The 23,925-nt window shown below is 43.3% G+C and overlaps 1 protein-coding gene and 1 long non-coding RNA gene across 4 annotated transcripts in view; one reads left to right on the forward strand and one right to left on the reverse strand.

The window, feature by feature from the left end:
- Positions 1 to 286: 286 nt before the first annotated feature.
- LOC145653555 (uncharacterized) lies at positions 287 to 2,723 on the reverse strand. Its single transcript, XR_014119781.1, has 3 exons — positions 1,579 to 2,723; positions 1,105 to 1,266; positions 287 to 958 (listed from the first exon to the last, which is right to left on the reverse strand). It is a non-coding gene; the product is annotated as an uncharacterized LOC145653555 (long non-coding RNA).
- Positions 2,724 to 5,938: 3,215 nt separating this feature from the next.
- casz1 (castor zinc finger 1) overlaps positions 5,939 to 23,925 on the forward strand; it is a 155,258-nt gene continuing 137,271 nt past the window's right edge. Inside the window, exons 1-2 of one of the 3 annotated variants that reach the window (XM_035522419.2) lie at positions 5,939 to 6,107; positions 8,721 to 8,797. The gene's annotated coding sequence lies outside the window, so the exon portion shown is untranslated. Of the gene's footprint in view, positions 6,108 to 8,720; positions 8,798 to 23,554; positions 23,649 to 23,925 lie in introns of all 3 variants that reach the window. The other 2 variants (XM_035522418.2, XM_035522415.2) reach the window with 2 other exon arrangements.

Raw genomic sequence — 23,925 nt, forward strand, 5'->3', positions numbered from 1 at the left:
AAAACCATAAATGTGGCAAATGATTAAAGAAAAAGACAAATAGCTGAGATTGTTCTATGTCAAATGAGAGATTAGCGTGGGAGAGTCAGTGTGGGGGGGGGGCACGTAGTACCCTTTGTCATACCCCCTATTGGAGTGGGTCAAATGCATATAAATATTTCAGAATGTGCTGTGTGCACAGACACAGGGGATCCTATTAGGCATCTGGTCTGCTGGGCTTTTGGACCAACACAGGTATGGACAGATGAAAGAGGATTTTATTTACAAAACACCATTTAACTCCTTTTCCCCCTCCTTCTACAGATCCCTTTTCCTGCTTCTGGAGATCCCTATATGGGAGAAATTTTCATGTGATCAGACACAAGCCCTGTAAATTAGTAACAGTGATCCTCTGGTCCATATGATGGCTAAATCACAGGGTGGGAGAAAACAGTAGCATAGGACATGTCTGGGGAGATTACTAGATAGACAGTTAAGGAAAACAAAAAACAAAAACAAAAAACAAAAAACAAAAACAAATCTGTACATCTAAATCACAGTGAACATACTGGAAAATACATAGTTTGGAAGAACCAGACTTCCTTCATCTGTTCTCATGCGTGTGTATTTTACATCCATTATCTTTTGTTGTTGTGCCAGTTGACACAAAAGTTATGCTCAGTGGCTTGTCTCCCGAACTGAACACGGCTCCCTGCACCTTGGTTCAAAGATTTAATTGTGTTTTGCAAAGGATGTGCTAGACGAAATGGCAAAGTTACAAGGTCTCTTACGCTGTTAAGCATCATGAAGAGAATATTAAAACTAATATCTTTGACATTGTCTTGTGATGCTTGTGTTTAAAGAGCTGTTTATTTTCGTCATTAGAGGAGTGTGTTGTCTCCTGAACATGCAGGTCAAGCTTGCACTCCGCACCAGCCTCTGTCTGTCTTTTTTCCTCTCCTATTCCAGTCATCAAATGCTGCTTACAACATAATGAGAGATGTGGCAATTAATTTTCTTTTAATCAAGGTCGAAATGAAGTAAATTGGTACAGCTCTGCAAGCCCTCATTTTCTATTTTTGCAGTGATGCAAAACAAATACGATAAAATGATGGCCCTCCTCACCTTCAGTAATTAGAAACCGTGAACGATCAGACGTGGATGATATGTGATATACAGCGCTACTGACTCCCTTTCTCCTCATGAGATTGCATTCCTTCTCTTTTCAAATAGATGACCATGCTTCCTGCCTGCTACCTCCTCCACTCCTCTCCCCTCATCTTAACCCTGCCACACACACACACACACACACACACACACACACACACACACATATTTGGCCTACGGACAGAGGGAACAGCTTAACTTGACATTGACTGCTGTGTTGTTGTAATGCCTCTCAAATCTTATTAAAGACCACAACTGCAAAGGACCTTGCTGACTCCACAGATTTCCATTAACTGCGTTGTTTCAGTATCCTACAAGCTGATTAAGAATTTATTAAAATTAGATTTTAAACTCTGCACCCAGATACCTTATCAACACCATATGGCCACATGGTTGGTAGGCCGCATTATTAAACACTTTGAATTAGCTTACCTCCAATAAGAGAAGAGCTGTCTGACAGTCATTCCTATGAAATGGTGATGCAGATTATGTTGTCTGACTGTGAAACCTCTTTTCAGTTCTTGGATCAGTTCCAGATTTATTTTCATTCGTTGCAGAGATTCATTCATCTATGTGCACACAGATGTATGTGTTAATATCTTGAAATCGCCGTCTCTGTTCTCCTGTGGGTGCATGGCTGCGTTTTTGTTTTGTTCGTATTAGGTGATATTCTAATGTGTAAACAATGCCCCACACCTTCATTTCCTGTGTAAGTGATTGAGGAAATGACCATCTACCTGTTATTGTGCACAAATTAGGCATGTACATAAATGGAAAAAACACATTGTTATACTCAAGGGCTTCCCAAACCTCCCTCAGAACTATGGGAACCTCTTGGCACTTGACTCTTGCTTAAAAGGCTGCATTTTTAGCTCTGTACATGTCTCCGTTTTCTCAGCCACCTTCATCTGCTTTTCACATCTGGAATGCATAACGTGATGAATCAAATTCTTTTACACAAAATATATGCAGTGATAATAATGAAATAATGCGAAGTATGGAGAAAGCATTAACTCCCAAGTCTACACTGAGTGAATAAAATAGCAACAGCTGCCCGATCTGTTAAACTTTCCTCTGCTCAGCTGAATTGCTCTCCTTCAACGAGCTGCTCCTTATTCACTGATCACAGGCAGCTGCCACAACCCCTAACATCCGGTGTGCAGTCTGATGCAGGCTTCTGCAGGACCTGTGGTGGGTTTTTTTTTGTACAGGTCTTCATCTAATCTAAGGTGATTGCCAGTCTCATGCCCTTCGATACTATGCAGCGGAGTACTGCCGTCCACCTTGATTAAAGTCTGCCCAGGTTATTTGGGCACCTCTGCAGGCGTTTACGTGGAACAAAATCGTGCTTTTTTAAATTCAGAGCAAAACTTCGCTACCACAGCATGCAGAAAGAAACGAAGCCTGTTCAGCCTGTGAATCCAACCTGGCGTTAGGTGACTGGTGGCAGTTCACGATCTTAAGACTTTCTTTCTTTTGTTCTTTTTGTGATTTTGTAAGTCGAGCTGTTCCATTAGTGCAACGGACATGCTGCGATGCTGAGGGGTCAAAATGTCCTTGCTCAGGTGGTCAGAGGTGTTAATATCCCAGTAAATCCAGTGTCAGGGTTTTCTGTCTGTGCAGAGTGCAGGTGTCTTTATGGTAGAAACGCTTACTCATTAGCTTTGCCATATGGACAGTGCTTTATCACATAGTCAATGTGGATGCTGAAGGTGGTATTCATCAGTGATGTCAATTCCTATCGTTCACGTGTAGTACTGTCAGTATGTTTAAGCACAGTTTATTAAAGATGGATCATTTTCTGTTTGCTCAGTTCAGAGGATGGACTAGTCTGTGGGAGAACAGAGACATGTTCTCACTGTTGAGTAAAGCTTGAATGAGCAACCATTATCACACTACTTCATTATTCTGTGATAAATGGTCATACCGCTAGTAAAGCCATGACATTTGATCACTGAGCTTCTAACATTTTTCATTGTTTTCTATCACACATTTGAGATGAATATGAGACTAAAATAAGAGGCCAGATAGGCAAAAAAAGGGAAAATAATTGCATTAAGTGGTTTAATGCAGTAGTGTGGCTCTTCTAACCTTGTCCCTCCTTGATATTAGCTCTTAATGTTTCAGAATTGGAGATGGCACTGGTAGAGGCTTGGGGTTTGTTGGGTCTACCCTTGAGACTGGCCCTAATGAATCAATGGATGGCAATAATTGTGCTGGTCATTACTGAATCAAGTGATCTGCAGAATAATGTATTGATTTTTGGCCTTTCTTACTACATTATTATTCTGTATCACCGTATTGCAACATCAGGGGAATTGATTGATGGGTATGTGGAACCAGTGGCTTGATCAGAGTTTGACATCCGCATTCCGTCATTCACCAAGTTACGCAGGCCTGCTTAAATAAAGTAGAAACACTTTTTTAAAGTTCCATGGACGGTGTTTTCTCTCTCGTTATATGTCTAGCATGACAAAATGCAGCAGTTTATTTACAGGTGTATACTTGGAGACTTCTTGTACTGCTTCAGAGAAGCACTTTCTTGTGGTGTTAAACCTGACTGTTTAAAAGTGTTGAACCCAACCATTTGAACCACAGAACATGAGCAATGCTTCTGAACACAGTGGACTATCTCAACATTAAATATGTACGATTTGTAACAGTATCCCACTGACAATAACACGATGGGGATTTGAACTATGAATGTGTCTTGTAATATTTATCAACTAGTAGATTTGAAATATTATTCTATTCAGCTTTAATAGCGAAAAGTGTGAAAGTTTAAGGGTAAATTGTTTCTAAATAAGCATTAAGCAATAATACTTCTCATGAAGTAATAAGATTATTCATAAATCAGAATGATTTAAAGAATTTAACATAAAACTGTTCATCATTATTGTATCCCAAAGTATATATAGTGTATATAATACTCCTGGCAATCACCCTGAGACAACGTGATGCTTGTTTTAATTTGGAATTAATTTTGATTTTGGAATTAATTCTGACCAAGTGATATGTGGCTTTATGCTGCTCTTAGTGAATGATGTACACTCTGACACTGGGTGACATGGGGACATCAGTACCTCACCTTGTTAGTTGACTGTGCAATTGATCACTTCTGATTCTTTATTATGTAGAGCAGGGCACATCACAAAACTGCTAATTGGCAATAATCTGTTTGTCAATAGTTCACAAGACTGCAGAATTTAGATAAGGCAAAGTTCAGGTTTAAAACACATTATCACTTCTTCAGTTCCTATGGGCTCACTTCTGCAACAACACCACTGAAACTGCATTTTTTGTATTAAAAAAATGTATATATATAAAAAGATTTGCCACTCATCCTCCTCTGGGCAGTCTCTTTATCCTTCAAGCTTGGGTCCAGAGGCCTTGGAGTTTGAGGTTCCTGCATAGAATCTTAACTGTTCCCAGGACTGCACTCTTCTGGACAGAAATCTCGGATGTTTTTTTTTTTCCCGGGATCTGTTGTAGCCACTCTTACAGTTTCGGGGTCACTGCCCCTAGTGCTCAGATGATCACGGGAATCACAGGAACCACTGTTGCCTTCCACATCTTTTCCAGTTCTTCTCTCAGCCCTTTTGGTATTTCAAGCTTTTTGTGTTCTTTGGTCCTGATGTTGCCATCATTTGAGATTTGCCACATCTGTCACTATGGCCCTCTTCTCTTTGTCTCCCACTTTGACCTTGGAATATATATATTTGACCTTGGAATATATATATATATATATATATATATATATATATATATATATATATATATATATATATATATATATAGCAATATTTTGTATTTTTATAGACTACTATTAATGTTATTACCACCCATGTTGTATGTATATTAATAGTCTACACATTCCGAACATAGCATTGCATTGTGCCATTTCACATTTAAAGTCAGAAGTAGCAGTAATCTCTGAAATCTTTCACTTCCTTCTTTTGTTTCATGGATAATCACATGTAAAAGGTGAAAGGTTGCTCTTACAGAAACTGCTACCTTTCAAAACTACTTTTAGAGTCCACACGGGAAGTGTGAATGGTGAAGCTGTGCTCTATGATGCTGAACACTCATATTTAGCCCATTTGTAGCCTTTTTCGCCCGTCCAGAGCCGGACACTATTACTGGCAGAGCTCTTTGTTTCTCTTCTTTCCTTAGAGTCAAATCCCCTGCATTAGTTTGCACTTCTCAGTAGATAATGACATGGTAGACTTTGTAGCTTGGTTTTATTTGAAAATGGAAAAAATTAAATCAGAAACAACATCATCTAGAGAGAGAGAGAGAGAGAGAGAGAGAGAGAGATAGATAGATAGATAGATAGATAGATAGATAGATAGATAGATAGATAGATAGATATAATAGGGAATACACAGTGTTAACCTCCAGCTCTTAAACTCATCATGATTTTTCTTTAAGATAAAAATAATAATTCCTTTTCTCTCTTATTCAAGCTAAGCTAACTGGCTCTACTCACAGATACAAAAACACATGTTTACTTGTTAATAGACTATGTTGAATCATCCCATGAAAATATTACATTTGAAATAAGCACTGTATGGTTGGGTGGTCTGTAATACCCGACCTCGAAGTTAGGCCTTTGTCTTGTACGATTCGTTGTCTTAACAGGCCTAAAATGACTGCAGGTTAAGTACCAGCCTGCAGTTAACCTGACAGGTCAGAAAAGCAAAATCCGTTCCAGCTTTTGCGCCTCACAGCTGCTCGCCGAGAAATTCAATTAAGGATTCCTCTTCCCACTGCGGTCTCCAGGGCAGATCTTCCGGGCGACTCGCCCTGTGTTAGAAATAGGAAAATGCAATAATAACACAAGAAAAAAATGAAAAAAAAAAGAGACAACTTTGATCACGCATGCTCCCTTGGCATCCACCTTTTGCACAACATTTCTCTTAAGTTGGAAAGTCAACGAAAACCGACGAAGTAGTTCACAGGTAAGACTTTATTTCGACTATCGACTACTATTCATATCACTTCTGTCGGTGTGTCAAAATAAAGAATTTGCCTACGGCTCTATTGACTTTAATATGATCAGGTGTTCACGGTCAGTGAAGGAGATGCAGACTATTTAGAGCGCAGGGCTTGACACACTTGACCGGCTGGACAGTGCAGACTACTCAACTCTGCCTATCTGAACACAGACGCAGAGCACGCTGACCGCTCCGGAGACCCGCACTTACGCGAAACATAAAGTAGTTCAGAATCTTTCGTCTTTGTAGAATGTGTCTAGAAGTTGAGACGAGGACTTGATGCAGTACTTAACATCGCCACGAACATTCAGACAGTCTGAAAAGGGGCTAGCTGTCAACTTTCTTTCGATAGCCTGCCGCATCTTTAAAGCGCAGTGACTTTGGGCTCCTTGAGTCCCTGCGCCGCTGACCCAGTACGCCTTATTCGCGTCCAGGTTGGATTTGTAAATAGGGTATAGTAACCTTTCTTTAACACGTGTCATCTACTGCAATTAAAAGTTGTAGACTTCCTTAGTATGGTATAACGTGTTCTCTCCAATTTGTAATGCTGGAATATTCTACAGTTTATGTATCCGATCTTTTTTCTTGTTTTTTTTTTTTTTTTTTGATGCAAGTATGTTCTAATGTTACTCCTGTGCTGTGGCATGTTATAGTTATATTATCAGCCGACATTACGCGTCTGAAATCCTAGCAGTTTCATACCTTGCCCACTCATTTCACGCAACACTGGTTGATGTGACGCGAAATGAAACTAAATGGGGGAAAAGAAGTTTTTGCATTGGGTAAATACGCCGTGCAGTTAAGCTACACTAAAGCAAGTTCTCACGACGCACACTTTACGCTAGTATTGTGGACATTAGGTGAAAACCACCTTACTTGACGCGGAAGTTATCTGAGCATTCATACATAGCGACCTCAACATCAGTATAAGATAGCTGGCCGGTTAATGCTCAGTAAGTGTCTGTGATCTGAATAAACAGCATTCGAAGTTGGCTAGTCGGGTCTTTTGCCCTGGGCTACTGAAATAGTGCCTGATGACATGGGAGGACTATAGGTGATTGGGACAAAGCACGGATTTGGAAACGTGTTCTCCAGCAGGCTCGCCTTAGCCTGCCGACCTGTACCCAGCCGCGTTTGGCTGTGGTTTCTGTTCCGATAGTCCCGTCTCTGTAGCCGCTGTAGCTTTGTGAAACTTTCCACAGCCCCACGTTTGTGTCTTCTATTATTTTTGATAATTGCAAAATAGATTACCTGTGATTTCTGGTTGAACCAGAGCCTCTAAACACTGACTCTCGGTAATGACTTATTGTGCCTCTGTTGCGCTCTAACAGACTAATTTAGTCCATGGTAAAGAAGTATACGAGGGATTGTAGATTGATTAAATTGAATGCAAGACGTCTCACAAATTCCACCTTATGTTTATTTCCCTCCCATGTGTTCAGTTGCTCAGGTGCCTATCTTAACATAAAATAAACTGTATTTAGAAAGATAAAGACAGAGAATTAAGTTAAGGGCTTGGTTATTCATTATATCACAATTAACACGAATAAACATTGTTTACTGTGTCATGCAACTTCATATAACCTTTTAAAAAGCATTTCTATTGTAAGGGACTGGTAAATATGAGCAACGTGTATATGTTTGTGCATAATTTGTGAACATAAGCTGAACACAAGAGAGAGTCAAAAAAGATCACTGGCTCTTTAAACCCCTGGGTATGCGTATTCTCGCTGGATCTTTCTTCTTTGCTAATTATTGTGTTGTTTTCAGAGCAAATATGTCATATCCATGGCGACCAGGCAGGTTTATTGTCTTTCTCATGCAGTGGCTCACATAAGTAATTAATTACACCCCCACTCCCAGTTAAACCAATCATTCAGGGAAAGCCATCTTCTATTTAAAATGCCTGTGGTATCAGGGTGAACATAAACACTTAAAAAAAACTTATTTTTAGTCATGATTTTTTCCCCCCTTTGCTTTGTAAATGTTTTCTCTTAAATACCTGTTGTATATTCTTGAGGCTTATTTCACTTAGCTTTGATGCTTTGGTCAATGTCAGAACCTTCTAGCCGTTGACAGCATTTTAAGAAATGACAGCGCTGCGTGTCGCGCACGCTTCTGTCTTGTTGCATTTTTGCGTTTTACACGTGCGTCTGCCGTCACCTTTATTTCCCGATGCCGTGACCCCGCTGCCGCGTGAGGGAGAACGGCAGAGGCAGTTGCTCGTGTTTCGACATCGGACAGCATCAAGTCCTGTCGGGGAAATCCGTCTCGTGAGCGGGCCCAGCTTCGCTTCCGCGGGTCGATTAGTGACAGGCCGTATGTAATGGCTGATGAACGCGTGCGCGAGCTGCGGGCGTCTGTGCGTCCCAGTGCCCCCGGGGCTCTGGCCACGCGCGGGGCTGCGCGTGGCCCGGGGCAGAAGGCACGCTCCCATCTGGACAGCCAGCCACCTCATACTGGCCGCGTGCTTTTGCAGGTGCTCCGCCGCCTCAGTGTTGATGAAGCACGGCAATGTCCATCTGTCACTTATTTTCTTCTCCTCCTCTTCCTCCTCTTCGTCTGTTTGTGCTTCAGCTTCAACTCCTTGCCCGGGGAAGGAAGGCCCACACTGAATTTGCAGTGACCTTATGTGCTTGTGATTAAAATTGGTGGTATGTATACAGAGAGATCAATATATTAGGGAAACGGCTTCCATTTAAATAAGAATGCACACTGATAAAGTGTGTGTCAGATCCACTCTGACACACGCATAACACCACACTGCTTTAGTCTATAGAAACATGACATAACTTACCATGTGAATGTCTGTCTATCTAAATGCAAAAATGTGCACATCTGAGTGATGAGAGCCCGTTTGAAATGGGTTACAGAGTGTGAGGAATTAGCATTCGTTTATCTAGGTTATATGTTTGCTAAAGCAGCTTTTTAAAAACCCAAGTACAGATTTTATGTTTAAACATAGTTGAATAGTTGGGGATATAAACCCCCCCCTAAACATCTTAATAATGGCTTCACTCAAGTTTGACAATCTCTCATCAGATATAAATTAAATGCATTTTTACTTTTCAGTGCGGACTATATGTCTATGGTAGTTTTTTTGTCTCACCCACAAGGGATGTGATATTTTTGTTTTGCCCTCTGACCAGCAACTTTCATGGCTTAAGGGATGTTTTTGTTTTCTTTTTTTATCTGACCTTGGCTTTGAACCTGGAGCCCGTGCTGTGCAAACGTACATTCATAATTCCACACCACGCCTGACAGAACTCAAGATGTAGTGTAATTGCTTTTTCACACCTCCACTTTGTAAATTGCACAATGTAATGATTTGGTATCTATATTCGCACTACTGTAGACCTTGTAAAATCTACTGCTCCCACCACAGAAGCATGCACAGCCTCATGTTTGTTTAATCATCATTATTATTTTTATTTTAGTGCAGGGGAAATGTCTTCTTTGCATGCTTGATCAACCAGTGGAGAAATCCAATATAATTGAGGTTCAAGGTGAATTGCGTCCCGAGCGTTTCCCCTTGACCGAAGGAGCACGCAAATTCTTGAGCAAAATAAACAAATCACAGCGACAACAGTAATATAGGCTTGATTTTGAAGGCATGAAATAAGTATCGATTTAAACCTTCACTTCATAGATGAAAATGGCCTTTTTGGTAATTTGTCCAGGGCCCTTTCAATACAGGAGGAAGAGCGAGTGAGCGAGTGAGAGGAGAGAGAGAGAGAGAGAGAAGGAGAGAAAGGTATGGAGTGACAGAGGGAGAAAGACATAAGAGGAGGGAGGAGAGGAAAGCAACTAACAAGACAGAGGAAGGGACATGCTGCCCCTTCCTGAGCTCATTATCATTCTTAATAAGTCTTAAGGAAAGAAGGAGCATTGAGTGTAAATGCAAGCTAATCGCAGCATCGGCCAAGGTTAGCGGGGACGTGAGCACGTGCTCTGGCCGGCCAGCTGGCTGCCCGGGTGCTGCCAGTGCCGAGTCCGACCCGTGTGCTAGCCCCGGTGCCGGGGCCCGGGTGTCCGCCATAGGGGTCGTGTGCCCACTTTTCCAGCAGACCTGCTGTAGCGGAGGAAACGAAACAGGGTTTAAAGTGATGACATGTTTACTCCAGTGCGCGTACTCGGGCGCGAAACCTTCCTCTGATGATTTCTCAAATTCCGACTGTCCGACCAGCCATAATTAATTCAGAATTTGAATGTTTGTTTGAATCAGATGGGTTTTGCCCTGTTGCAGTATGGCATATTCTTTTTGGTAATAAATAAAGAAAGACAGACACAAACAAACAAACAAAAAAAAACCCAAGTTATTTCACTGATATGTTGCACGGTAAACAGGTACTGATGAGTGCAGTTGTGTAGGTGTTTGCTGCCAGGTATTTAATACAGTTGCGAGAAGATTAAGTGATTGCATAGACAAAGCTGCATTTAGCTTACAAGTGAGTTTAGTGAATTATCACAGAGGCAACTGGTTGAGTAGTTGAGAGGGACTTGGAGCATGTAAACATGTACAAAGTGACAAATCATTTGCAGTGCTTGCATTTATATTACTGAGGTTTGTGCTTACGTGATCTTTTTTCCTCATGAGAAAAGTTTATTTTCAGCACATGCACTAAATTACTCTTACTCTGTGTCATTTTATACTTCAGATGCCCTGTTGGGTACCTTTTTCAGTCCATATTTAGAGGCTGTGTTTATTTACGGTTCTAAAGCAGGCTTATGATAAGTGTGCAGTGATGCACTTTGCTGCATGTGCGATGCGTGACGTGTGCTCTACTGCATCGGCCCAGATCTGAATAAAAACACAATTATGCATTGCGGTAAACGAATGGGCCCTTCCAGCCTGATCAGTTCTTCTCCCAGAGAAAGCGCTGCCCCTGTGCCTCCGTCCGGCATGTAAAGACGATATACCTTCAAACAGACGTTCGGGGCCTTCCGCTCAGACCGTTTGTTTTGTTTCCGGCCCTTTCTGAATAAAGCGCAGCACGTTCGCCACGTCAGCGGTGCCCGGTAATTGGTCGTGTTTTGCGGTGCTGTTTTCTGACTCGGCGATGGAAAGTATCGAGGCAGGCTTGGAGATGAGCCTCTGGGATTGGAACGGCTTCGTGCTGGCTGGCGATGTTACATCAGCGCGGAGCACCAGTAGGAGCAGCTTTCCCATAGCGGAGCATGCGATGCTCTCTCTCTCTCTCTCCCCTCGTGTCTCTCTCCTCCCTCCTCCCAGTCTCTCCCTTTCTTTCCTCGTTGACGGCAACCTGTGCCCATGGCCCCCAGGGGCGACCTGGGTGGCAGAGAGTCATCGCCATGGTGATCAGAGCCCAGAACCTCCACAAAGCAGTCCATTGTGACTGGTGTGCGTTGAGGTGAGAGGAACAAAATGTCACAGCAACGGGTCTTTTTTTTTTTTCTTTTTTTTTTTTTTTCCTTTTTGTTGTTTTTGTCTTAAAGGCCCGGTGGGGTTTGTTTAGCCTTTGATTCATCTGTGCTGCTGTCTGCTAAACGAGCTGTTTGTGATAACGCTTAATTGCCTCTTTTAAGGCATCCATTTTGGTTTGCTGTACATGCTTTGGCTGTGGCATAAAAAAAATTAAAAATTGGTGAGAGCAGGTGGAACCTTAGCTGTCAGTCCTGCTAGAACTGACATATGGGCATGGAGTATGATGTCAGTAATTCCAAAAATGCATTTTGTTTAAAGGAAAATCCTTTTTATAAAAAGAGGAATTGTGAGAATCCTGCAATAATTTGGCACTGACATTCTGAACCCAGTGTGGGACGACTGGAAATAATGCCACCACATAATTACAAACATCGCACAAACACAAATCTAATACTTAATACATCAGAGAGCTGTTCTTCTATAATGAATAAACATAGGTAACATTTAAGAGAAACAAATCCCGCAGTGATACCCGGTATTTCACTGCTCTTCGTCTGCGTTTGTGTTATTAGGTCTATCACTGTCTGAGTACAGGAGGAAGTTCCTCTCCACTAGGGGCAGCAAGAACAAGTTAAAGTGAACTGCAGCGAGCAAAGGAGAGCCCCCTCACAGGGAGACAAACCCGGCAACAGTTGCGACAGCGTTGCTTTATACATCTGCAACCTGTGTCCTGTTCCAGTGGAGGATGAGTGTAAAACTAACTCCTCTGTGCCTTCGTTCTCAGTTATCACATGGCCCTCGCTAATGTACTGACCACACAGTGAAAACTGTTCAGTGGGCAGCTGTTAGTGCGAGCACTCCTGAGGAGGGGGAATATTCCATGCTCCAATTGTGGGCTGCGTACCGCTGGCTGCACTGGGAATCCGCGAGACGGCAGGATCTTTTAGTTTATGGTAATTGATGCTCGCGTGGTAGGTGACATACGGTGGGGTGTGACAGCCGGGGCAGGAGGGCACGTGGCTGTGGGGCAAGGCCGTGAAAGGGGTCTGCAGTCGGCACGTCTGACCGGGAGGGAGGCGGCGGCTTCTCCTCCTAACCTCTGGGAGGACGCGGGGCCGCGCGGGCTGACAGGCTCAGTGTTGAGCTTGGCCTCTGGCGTAGCACGGGGCTGTTGTTCCGGCTCAGGGTGGAGGAGTGCCATCAAACACCCAGCCCCAGTGTGCCACCACTGTGCCCTCTGCTGAACAGAGATGCAGACAGTCTTACTGCTCTCCTCAAACTGCTCTCTCTCTCTCTCTCTCTCTCTCTCTCTCTCTCTCCCTCTTTTAATTTTACCTTCCTTTTCTTTCTTTCTCTCCTCTTTCACATTTTTATCCTCCCTTGTTTTACATCCTTGGTTTAGAAATGTTCGCTTGTTGATATGGCTGTTATGAGAGCTCATCTTTATGGGGGCAGTATCAGTGCTTTTATGTGTCCCTGTCTTAAGAGCAGGCGCCGTGTTGTGTTCTGAGACGCCTGTGTATCCTCCCGACGCCGGGTTTGTTTCGCCCCCTCTCTCTCTCTCTCTCTCTCTCGACGAAGACCACAGCCACTGCATAGCCTCTCTCAATCAGCCCCCTGCGCTAATTCCACTTCAGAATTCTACTTGGCGCACAGAGTAAATAAATTTTTCAGCGTTTATTAGGATCCAGCTCTGCCAGAAGGGATTCCTCTCTTCTTCTAGAGCCGCTTCAGTAATTAGCAAATTGATTAGGAGAACTTCAGCACACCTCCTTGGCTCTTATCTCCTCGTTCTAGGACAATATTGTTGTGCCACGGGACGACGTAAATATTTTAAGGGGAAACCCTCAGCGAATCTCATTAATGACTGTGGGGTGTTGCAGCTGTCTCCTGCTGTTGGGCCCAGCCAATTTTCTTAACTGTGATTAAAGAAAAGTCCTGGATTGTTTAAACATGGCAAGTCTTGTGGGGCCGTTCTGTTCAGCCCAATCCGGAGGTCTTTTTTTTTCTGTTACATGTTCTTTCGTCAACTCCCCTCAGATCGATTAGTACGAACTCACTGGAGCAAAGAAGCTTTGAGCGCTCCGGTCATTCGGCAATGCATCGTGCAAAATACGACAAAGACCCTCTTTTATGTACAAATGCTAATTAAATTTTTACCCCTTTCCTGTGCAGCAGTGACGATGACTTCGTAGCAATTTGGCAGCTAATCAAATTGCATTTTAAATGGAGCCGTTTAAAGATGACTGTAGACTGCTCTCAGGAAGACACACTGGTGCAAATTAAGTCAGAATAGGATGCTGTTTGGAGAGAGGAACAATAAAACAGAATCCACATTTCAATTGTCTTATGGGCTTAAGTAAACAGGCAACTTACAGTATTTGATTTGCTGTTTTAATTAGTTAAAAGGAACACAGGTATACAATCAGCCACATTTGAAGAGAGAGACAAGAAAACTGTTTTTCTTTTAATTATACTGCCTCTGTCGTGCATGTCACCACAATTTAACTAACTGAAGGAAAATGCACAATCAAACAAACAGGAGGCTGTTAGATTGGTAAAAGGAGGTGGCACCCTGGAAATGATTCATCAGCCCTAATTTGAGATTACGCCTGCTTAAAATGACAAACCCTTTTAGAAAATCTTGTCAACAAGTATGTTTTCTCACCGAAAAGAAGCTATTCTCAGAGGCACCTAAGATGCTGTCCTCATACATTTGGCATACATCATTAAGTTCCTTGTAGCCAATCAAATTGTCCATTCACCCAACATTCCAGAACATATTAGTGACATCTCGTTAGCAGAAAACAGATAACGGAGGGGAAAGATTAGGGAGCTGGCTGGAACTGTTTGTCATGCAGAATGACTAGAAAGAGTGATTCTTCTGAAATGAGGTTTGTGTGTGTGTTTTCTGAGGTGCAGTCCTCCTCCCACTGCACTGCCAGACTGGCTTCTCCTGCTCGGTTTTCATACAGGACTCTGAACGAGATGTTTGCCCTTCCCTCAACTTTCCTAAATTCACATTTATATTATGTTTTAACATGTCATGACATGAAGACCATGACTGAACTGCACAGAATCCAGTAATGATTGTATGAGCTAAATCAGCAAATCCCCTTTTGTAACTGACAATAGATAATTTACTTTGAAGGAACTCTTATCCGTCCAGTCTTAGCTGTTGATCCTGCACTAATAGCTCTGTTTGATGAACCTTACATTAGAAACAGTTTTTCAGAGGACCTTGATAAGTCCTGAATCAAATTTTAGCCTCGACCTGCATTAACATGAACTGCACTGGATTCTGTCAGTACCTGGACGCATTAGGGGTTCATTATTTTCAATAGTCCATGCAAACAAATACACCCCCCTAATGTTTTGAAATGTGATGAGTGGCTAATTAATTCTCTTGCTCATAATTTAGATTTTGTGATGTTGTGGAAATGAAGCGTCAGTAATGTTGGAGACTGAGGCCTTCTGGTAAGGGCGTCTCTTTAGCAGACAGGGCCTGAGTTGCATCTGCTCTGCCATGCCAGCCACAATTAGACACTGCCATGTGATCACTCCATTATGGGAAAATGGAAAAAAAGAATGTACAAATACATTTTTGGTGTTTATTTTGCAACCACACCCCAACAGTCTACAGTATTTAACTTGGGTGGAGAGTAATATGGGTGGGGAAGTTCTTTTTGTCAACATAACCTGTCCTTTTAGTTACAGAAAGAGTAACGTGACAAAAACCTTTTAAAAAATCCCCTCAAAATGTGCGTTCGACAGGCCGAGTAAGGTGTGGGAGGACTTGGGGCACAGAGGTTACACTAAAATATTGGTTTTCATTTGAGAATGCCTCGGTACATTTACACACCAGAAAAAAATAAGTCTCTGGTTTTATTGGGGGTTAGAAACCCAGAACTCAGAAACAGCCTTTACTGTCAGTCTTGTCTGAATCCACATTCCAAACACTCCATGGGTCAGCCTGCATGTCTATTTTGGGTCGTGTGATAGTGTTATTCAGCGTGTATGGAGACAGACAGGGAAAAACACGTGCTTGGTTTGGCCTGAAAATGTGTGGCTTGTTTTGTGCAGGCTGCACCTATCAGTGGATTGATTGGCTGGGAGTTGGTGGACACTGCCTGACATGCACCTTCTTTTTCAACAGGCATTCTGCTCCACACCCTTAATTCTACAAGTGAGAGGCTAGATAGCAAAGGTCCCTGGGACAGGGAGCGACAGCTTATTTGCAAATTAATGTCACATGACATATTCTCCTCAGGCTGATAAATGAATGGCGCAGTGTAAATGAACGGATCGATGCAGTGGATGCCTGATCCTGCCAGGCCGGTGTCCACAGCACATCCAGCTGTAACCACGCTGGCCGCCAACACTCCGTTTCAGGTCCACAATGCATTTCACAAATGCAAATCAGTCTTAGACTATGTAAATTTGGTTAATCTGTATAATTTACATATTTTAATTAAAGTCATCTTTTGTACAAAGTCAGTGTTTTCAGCTATGTGTTTGTTAATAATTAGGAGATAATAGGTCGTCACCTCTTTTAATATGTGAAAATTATTTATTTATTTATTTTTTGCTTTCTTAGTAGCGAAAAGCTGCTTTTAAGGGTGCTATCTTTAGAAAAATGTCACTTGGTGAAAGTTTAATTAATAAAAGAGGGCTAAAGCACTATAGCTATGGGAAGAGGAGGTGCACTGCTTAGTTCTACATCTGGGCTATCCTGCACAAAAAAAAAACAACTAGTCAATTAGTGTCTTAATCTGCAGAAACAAAAACCTTATAAGATCTAGCAAAAAGATTTTAGGGTTTAAAAGGTTTTGCACGAAAGGTAGCAGGCTTGGGCCAGAATGGAATCCTGGACTGTCTAAATTTTTAACTTTTCCATGACCTCTAATAAAGGGAAGTTAAGAAAGAAGGTTTGAAATGGAAAGAGAATAAAGGTTTACCAGTGGATGTTCAAGTAGTTGTATATTAATCTTGTATTAGAATGTGCCAGCTTTGGAACGTGTGAATTTTCAACCTTGAGAAACACAGAGTAACCACTGAGTCTTTCCAGGGATATCCTGAAAGATGTGCTTGGTTTGAAGGCTTCATGTTTTTATTATCTTTTCTTGAATGACTTGGCTAGCCGCCAGCATGCTGTGACTTCTTGAGATCCTGGTAACATGGATATTATGGGATATAATTCCAAAATAATCATCCCCTCTGCATACAGCCTCGCCCTCTGCTGTGTCTTCAGGATATTTGACATAGACACAGAAATGGCCCTGCTATTAGACACAAGGTGATCCTGTTGGCACCGCACCTGGCGCTGTTAAGTCACATCCTCACAGAAGGCGGGCAAAGAAAAAGAACACTTCCTCTGTCGCTGCACTCAGAACCATCACGGACGTGACGGCAATCTCATCAGAGCTGTTTATTTTGAAGCATCTTAATGGACACTTTCAAGCACTGTTCTTCTTGAAGGAGCCTCCTCATGGAAGAGCTATGATTGCAAATAAAAATGTGGTCATCATTCAGGTGGACTATTAAGTCCATCTAATGAAAAGCTGATTGGAGAGGATCAGTGAGGAGAGGCATGGCGGCGTCTTCACCTGCGAATGTCCTGAGCGATGGTTTAGTTGTGCTTGAGGTGGGAGTCAGGTGAAGACGGGGTTTGGCCGGGTCTGCACGAAAAACACTCTAGCCAAAAACAAGGCCGTCCAAGTGCCTCCGACATCTCTGGGCCCTTAGCAAATTCAGGCAAGCGATTGGCTGCGGAGGATCATCAAATAAATTAATTGTTTCCCCTCCATGGTAAGAAGGTGCTGCTCTTCCAAATCGAGTGCCTGCACTTGGTTATTGCACTTTAATAGCTTGCTCGCCAAACTAACCATATATTACTGCGTGTGCAGGCTCAGATCAGTGAAGATGAATAGGCTATTAATTAGAGTTGCGCTGAGAGGGCACAAGGGAGAGACTACTCATAGCCCTGCAATCAGCGTCAACGGGGCCCTGCTCCCCGCACGCCAGCCAGGCCACCACTGGGTCAAAAACCTCCACTTTCCACTCGCCGACCTAAGAGGACAAACGAGTCAGGCTGGGCCGATCCGAGATGGACACAGCATCTCGGACTGCGGAAAGGTGCTTTGTTGCTGTACGGTCTCCACTGCTCTGGTTTTTCTTAATTAGTAATAAGGTTTTAGTAGCTCTAGCCTATGAGAGACTTTGGAAAGCCTAGTCAACAACTGGCTCACGTACTGTTGACTGTAAATTAGGAAGTTATGGAGGAAATATTTGACAGCCGAGGGTGATTTGCGACAAAAAAGTATCCCTCGGCTTCCTTGAGCTGAGCTTCTGAATTAGCTTTTTATCACAATTAATTAAACTACTCTATAGGAGATGTTCCATCTTGCGCTCATCCGTGCAGGATAAATAAGCCATGTTGGCGGATATATGTTCCTTTATTAGCTGACATGATCTCGCCGGCATCTGTAGCTAGGAAGCTGTCTGGCTTGGCGCGACTTTGCAGGGGAGTTGCATGCCATCATTCATGCCGTGCACCAGCTTTATGGCTCGTTTTGTTAAAAACCTCGTTTTTTTAATGCAAGGTGTCCGAGTTATAGCCCGTCTATGCAAATGAGGCAATTCTGACAGTTTGTTATTCATGTCATCGCCTTTTTAAACACTTAAAGGAAATAAATCCGTCGCTGACAGGCAACTCTGAAATTGCCACTAAATATTATTAAATATTTTAACAAGTTCCTTGTAAATATGACTTAAATGTTTGAACGATGGGCAGCAAGAAGAATGGCCTTGCATCAACTTATTAGAGGCAATAAACAGGACATGATTTATAGCTTATTGTGGAAGGACTTTGGACACGGTTTTAATTTTTTCTTTTTGCCTATCCTGTTTGCCTCCTCTGTCTTGATGTGCTCGGTAAACAGATAAGCATTCTTTAAAACCCGGCGCTTTTTATAAGCCATGGGACGTTGGCAGAGAAACGGTACAGCCATGGCATCAGTGACACGGTCACTCTGATGGCATACTGTACATCACGGCGCGCTTTTGACATCTTTTAAAGTGCCCCTTATCTCTTTATTGTTCCATGCTTTAAATTTTGTGCTGCTGCCAGCCATGAGGGAGGAGAAAGTTAGATGATGTATTTGTATGTTCATGGTAAGTATGGTGGTCCCATAATGAGGGCTAGTATGAAATCACTTTAATTGAACTGGGCCCTCTCTGAGATCAGGGAGGGAGTGGTTTAGCTTCCTACTGTATTAAAAGTCTTAGCCTTGGCATGGAATATTTGTAGCTTTCACATAAATACTGCATTTTTTTTTTGTAGTTTTTTCAGAATAGTTTCTATGGCACATAATGTTTACTGTACGTAACGAAGGTCATAAATGACAGGTAGCTTAGCAGAGGACGGCTGTGTCTGTTTTGGGAAAACGAGGCAAAGAATAGTCGTCTTAGCCTACAGACAGCGTTGTAGCTCTTGTTGCAGATGGAGCTACTCTGTACTCCCCAGATGTTTCAGAAGAGCCTCACTCTCCACCAATGGCAAATTTATTTTGTTAAAAAGTCAAACGAACTGCACTTTTTAAAAATAGGAATCATTACACAGTATTAAAACCAAGCGGCTGATTTGTGGTGTATTATCTCTTGTTAAAGGCCATAGTTTTGAAAGGGGGGATTAGTGCAAATGAGCCTATGTCCACCAGAACATTTAAGTGGCCTCCAGTTGTAAAATCAGATGGAGGTCACTTTTTTATTTTAAAATGGTTTTGATTGTACTTGTTTCTAGTTTGACCCAAAAAAAAAAAAAAAATTGGCGGGTGCTTCAAATAATCAGTTAAAAAGTTTCTTTTTGTGACAATTGATCAGTATCTACATGATTAAATTATTTAAAAAAGCAAAATAAGATAAAAATGAAAAACGATTACTTGTAGTTTATACTATGATGATGTATTTAAAATGTATTTAATGTCATCTCACACGTTCAGGAGCCTGGTTTAGCCCACGTGGGCATGGATGAGCGAGCCTGCTGTGAAGTGCGTGTTCACTGTGACACTGCCGATGGGCGTAGCTGGAGGTGGGTGGAGGCCGCGTCCTCTGATCAGCCCGCTGGCCTCGGCCACGCTGTCCGAGCGCGGTATTCTTTCCGGCTGCGGTGAGGTGACGCTGCCCTGTCAGCAGCGGACGCCTCCACCCTTGCTCCACCCTTGCTCCACCCGTGCTCCACTCGCGCTCCCCTCCGCTTACTCTCCTCTCTCCCAGCCTTTTGCAATCCTTTTGGGTTTTTTTTTTTTTTTTGTCAGGATAGGAGCATCTTGTCCGCCGGGCTGTAACTTTGCCACCAGCTCATGGGTGTCCCCCTCCACACCCTCAACCCTTCAGTATCGAAATGATGACTCAAGCCACACATAGGGGCTCTTGAGGGGAGAAAACAAGACTCTGGGCGTAGAGGCGGAGGGAGACTTACCAGGGTGTGAGGTGCTCCTGGGCTAAAAGCTCAGGCAGATCTCCTTCCGGCTTATTCGATTAGGCTGTCTGCTCCACAGGAAGTGCTGAAAGACACGGCCGATTGTATCACTGCGAGGTTCGCCGCACGCAAGCCTGAGACGCTTGCCAGTCCTCCTCTTTTGAATGCCAAAGTGGTCTTCAATCTCGTTACAGTGGGGCTGGCGGATCTTGCTCTCCCCGAGACCCCCACTCCCATTCCCCCCAGGTCCTGATTAGCGGGGTTAAATATAGAGAGCGCTGTGTTGGTATTTCTGCGGTCGCTCGCATGCTCTGCGCATTAAATATTTGTGATTATTTTTTTCCCGAACACCACGTGTCCCGATGATGTTTGCACCCTCAGCTGCAGAACACTTCAGAAAACCTGCACCGTAACTGCATTTCTGCTGTTTGTCTGCCTGATGTGTTTGGAATTTTTGACAGGTTCTTCTGTTTTGGCGCGTTGAGACACTTTATTTGCTGTCTTTATTTTTATGTAATATTCTAAAACGTAACCATCTGTGTAAAATACTATTGCATGGAGCACTGACTGAAGATGTGGTAGACTTTTGCACCAAAGAAGATCCCCTGTTTGGTAGAAAGGGAGGCCAGCCCACGGAGTGGCTGGGAAAAGGCCTGGAAAAATGGGGTCCTGATCTTCTTGGAAATGCCACAATAAATCGCAGCACCTCCCCAATGCACGGATGATTAAATGTGCTCCTAAACTGCCCTGATTTGTGGGGGCACCTTGCCGATTTTATTTGCCACTGTTAACATTTTCATTCCTGCATTATGCATGCCGCTCTGGGGCAAGAAGTGCCACAAACAAATGGCCTGCGGGATGAGTGTAAACACAAGCTGCCTCCAGACCTGAGAGAGAGACAGACAGACAGAAAGAGAGAGAGAGAGAGAGAGAGAGAGAGTGTGAATGAGTGAGACAACTGACAGAGAGACTAAGAGAGAGAAGCAGGAGCAAGAGAGGGAAGAAGCGATGGGGGGGAGAGAGAGAGAGAGAGAGAGAGAGAGAGAGAGAGAGTGTGAATGAGTGAGACAACTGACAGAGAGACTAAGAGAGAAGCAGGAGCAAGAGAGGGAAGAAGCGATGGGGGGAGAGAGAGAGAGAGAGAGAGAGAGAGAGAGAGAGAGAGAGAGAGAGAGAGGGAGCGCAGCTAAAAGGAAGATTGAGCGAGAGGGAGTGAGAGCGAGAGCGTTGGCGCGAGCGGCATCACTCACTCACTCCACTCCTCCTCCATCCAGTGGCGGGCTACTGTACACCCACTGTCAGAGGCCCCTCCTCTAGGGCCTCTGTGTTCCTGTGTGCATGAGGCTACGCAGACAGCTGCAGAGGCCGCAAGGTCCCCTCACTCATGTACTGCAGTTTAATGACACATCTGAATTAAAGACGATAATGTATGGAAAATGGTAAATGTATCAATGGCAATGGTATGCATTGTTCAAAATAACTAAATCACCAAACTAACAAAAAATGTTTTTATAATGGGACAAAGAAGTAATGCTTGTTGTCCGATCATTTGTATTTTATGATTTTATTGGCATGGCTCTCTTGTAAATGTAGTTGATAATTAACTAGCATTTTCACAGCCTGTGGAAACTCTTTTCCTTTCTCATACCTCTTGTAGACATCTGTTTAGTCACATAAAATGTACAGTGTTTTTGGAGTAACTGGCTGACACATTTTCCACTTACTGGGCCCAGCTATCTCTCTGTATGTCTGCGTGTGTGTGTGTGTGTGTGTGTGTGTGTGTGTGTGTGTGTGTGTGTGTGTGTGTGAGTGTATTTTTGATTGTGCGGTAAGCGTACCTCTTTGCGTGTGCGTGTGTGTGTCATTGATGTCTGAGAGAGCGTGTCACAGTGCAGTTTGAGGCTCATCCTTGCCTCCTCCCTCACTGCAATCTGACCGCGCAAATCTATATAAATATCAATTCATTGCTGCACAGTTCACCACAAGGCTGCACTGTAGAAATAACTTTCCCAGCTCCGAAAGAAAGTTCCAAACAATACTTTTGATTTGCACGAAGAAAGTGACTAAAACATATTTTGCAGAACCTCTAATTGATTTAAGAGACATCATAAATTAGGGGAGAAAGCAGAGCTCTGATTGAGAAAATGAAACATATTTGTCATATAGGCAAAATAGAGCAGTCTGTCCCCTGAGTGTTTGTGGCAGTGCTGGCGAGACACAACGGCAGACCCGTCTGCTAGCCATGCTCCGTGATTTCAGCTCTGGCTGTTAGAGTTCTCTTTTGCTTGACATAATGCGACTCATGCACAGCGCGTCAGAGGGAAGGCCGATATTGTCTTTTTACGACTTGACCTTTGAGTTATTAGTTTCCTCTTTGATGAATAACTGTTGTCGTCGTGCCTCTGAATGAAACGAGAGCGCTTTTTTTGTGGAGACTTTCAGTTTTCTGACAGTGGTGTTACCACTCCTGCCGTCCGCTGTGGCAGGAGAGACGGGTGACGTATTATGAAAAGTTATGGTTTGCTTAATTGAGTGGAAAGTTGGGAGAAGGTCAAGAGCAGTTTGTTGGAAATGACTTTTGGTTCAAGGAAAATGACCTTTCTCTGCATAATTCTCGAGGGTTGTCACATCTATTGGAGTATGGAATGGAACTGGAAACCATTAGCATGACAATCTCCTCATATGTCACTCATTCCGTCCCAGTGAACTTAAACGTTCTACCGATCTGCTCTGCACTGATCCAGGCAAATACATGGCGTGCGTTACCCTTTTGTGGTGATGTTTTTGATGATTATACAAATTTTGATGGAGGATATGAGTCAGATATTTTTTTGGAACTGCAGTGGGTCGTAAATATTGTGCTGTCGTGGCGCACGTTTGCTTTCTGGGGGAGAAATAGCTGTACGTCCTTATGTTTTGTAAAATGTAAAAACAAACCTTTGTGAGGCCAGTCAAGATGATGAACCAGGTGGAATATATTATGGAGTGGAAGTCATAACTTATTCGGCAATCCTATCTCTCCCATATGAAGCCGTTAGGCAGAGGGGGTAAAGACGCAACTGAAATGATGAAATATAGATGCACTTTTATCTGGGATTGACTTTTTTTTGATTGCTCTCTCTCCACTGGAGATGTGATGGTGCGTCACTGGCATGTTGGTGAGCCAGTTCTCGTGGAAGGGAACGAATACTTAAGGTGTCTTTGAGTGTGATGCGCATCTGCGTCCCAGCTCAGGGGCCAAATCCAGCACCCAACAAGGCAACAAATGCTGAGTGCGACCTTCTCTGCGGCAAAATAAAATACGGCTCAAGTTTTCATTAAGGTGCTATTGATTAGCTTTTCCTGGCAATGAGTTATGGATGACATTAAATAAAAAGGGGAAAATATTTTTACGGCTTTTCCCGGGCCTTGCCAGAATCCGCACTCTACACGTTCGCTAGCCTCGACAAGCATTTTGTTTTCACTCAAATTCTTGTGGTTCTCATAAAGCCGGAGTGATGCTATGTGTATTTTTTTCCCTTTCCTCTGTCTCTCTCTTTTTTAAAGCTACGGAAGCCGACGTTGCGCGTTCTCATGATGAACCGTGTCATCCTCTGTGGGAGCGAAGAATCCCCCAAACAAACAAGCAAACAATAAAAAGGTGAGGGTAGTGGAGTGGTGAGAAGGATCTTGGGAGATTGTGCAGGCCGCTTGTTTGAGCCGGCTGCAGCAGGAAGTGCACGCGCGCGCGTGCTTGGCTGGCCCGCGCGCTCGCAGAGGCGCCGTGAGCGTCCGAGAAGGCTGTCGGCGGAGCCGTTCGGAAGACGCCAACGACGAGTCCTGAAGTGGCGGGATGGCTCCGATCCGTGTTCAGCCCTCTTTCACAACGTCTCCCGGAGTATTCTGTTTTTATCCCAACATCAAAGACGGTCGATCCT

Source organism: Electrophorus electricus, chromosome 24, assembly GCF_041902795.1.
Source record: "Electrophorus electricus isolate QZ-2024a chromosome 24, ASM4190279v1, whole genome shotgun sequence".
NCBI classification, from domain to species: domain Eukaryota; kingdom Metazoa; phylum Chordata; class Actinopteri; order Gymnotiformes; family Gymnotidae; genus Electrophorus; species Electrophorus electricus.